General features: G+C 57.2%; 1 non-coding gene across 1 annotated transcript; it reads right to left on the bottom strand.

The window, feature by feature from the left end:
• Positions 1–615: 615 nt before the first annotated feature.
• Positions 616–710, bottom strand: Tc00.1047053471427.10. The gene has a single exon (XR_008254817.1). It is a non-coding gene; the product is annotated as a 5S ribosomal RNA (M5), 5' partial (ribosomal RNA).

The following is a 710-nucleotide window of genomic DNA, read 5'->3' as shown; positions in this document are numbered from 1 at the left end:
AATCCGAAAAAGGCCCTGCGGGAGCTTCATTTTTAAATTTGTTCTTGCCTTTTTTCCTACCGTTTTTTTTTCTATTTTCATCATCTCCCGCGGCTCTTCCGTGGCTTGCCTGTCGCCGGCGGGCGGGCGGCTGCGCATCGCGTGGCGCGTCGCCGGGTACGACCATACTTGGCCGAGTGCACCACATCCACGCACTCCGAGGAAGGGCGCTAGATGCTTATTTTCCTTCTCGCGAAGACCGCAAGACCCTGGCACTAGGTTGAGGTGGCCGGCATCATCAGGTAGAAAAATCATTATAATTGTTTTTGCTTTCGCGATGCCGCCTGTCGCTTCTTCACCGGGCCGGGGCGGGCGGTGGGTGGGCTCTCCGAGCGCGCGGGCGCCGCAGCAAAAAAGAAAAATTACTGACGCAGTTTCCGCGCCACATGTGGGGAAGCGAGGCGTCCGGAGGCTTCATGGCAAAATCCGGAAAAGGGCCTGCGGAGCTTCATTTTTAAATTTGTTCTTGCCTTTTTTCCTACCGTTTTTTTTTCTATTTTCATCATCTCCCGCGGCTCTTCCGTGGCTTGCCTGTCGCCGGCGGGCGGGCGGCTGCGCATCGCGTGGCGCGTCGCCGGGTACGACCATACTTGGCCGAGTGCACCACATCCCGTCCGATTTGGAAGTTAAGCGGCCACAGGCCTCGTTAGTACGGCGATCAGTGATGGCGC

The sequence above is a fragment of the Trypanosoma cruzi genome, assembly GCF_000209065.1.
Source record: "Trypanosoma cruzi strain CL Brener chromosome Unknown tcruzi_1047053471427, whole genome shotgun sequence".
NCBI lineage: Eukaryota > Euglenozoa > Kinetoplastea > Trypanosomatida > Trypanosomatidae > Trypanosoma > Trypanosoma cruzi.
The sequence above is the reverse complement of the archived record's forward strand: the minus strand, read 5'-3'. Positions and strand labels throughout refer to the sequence as shown.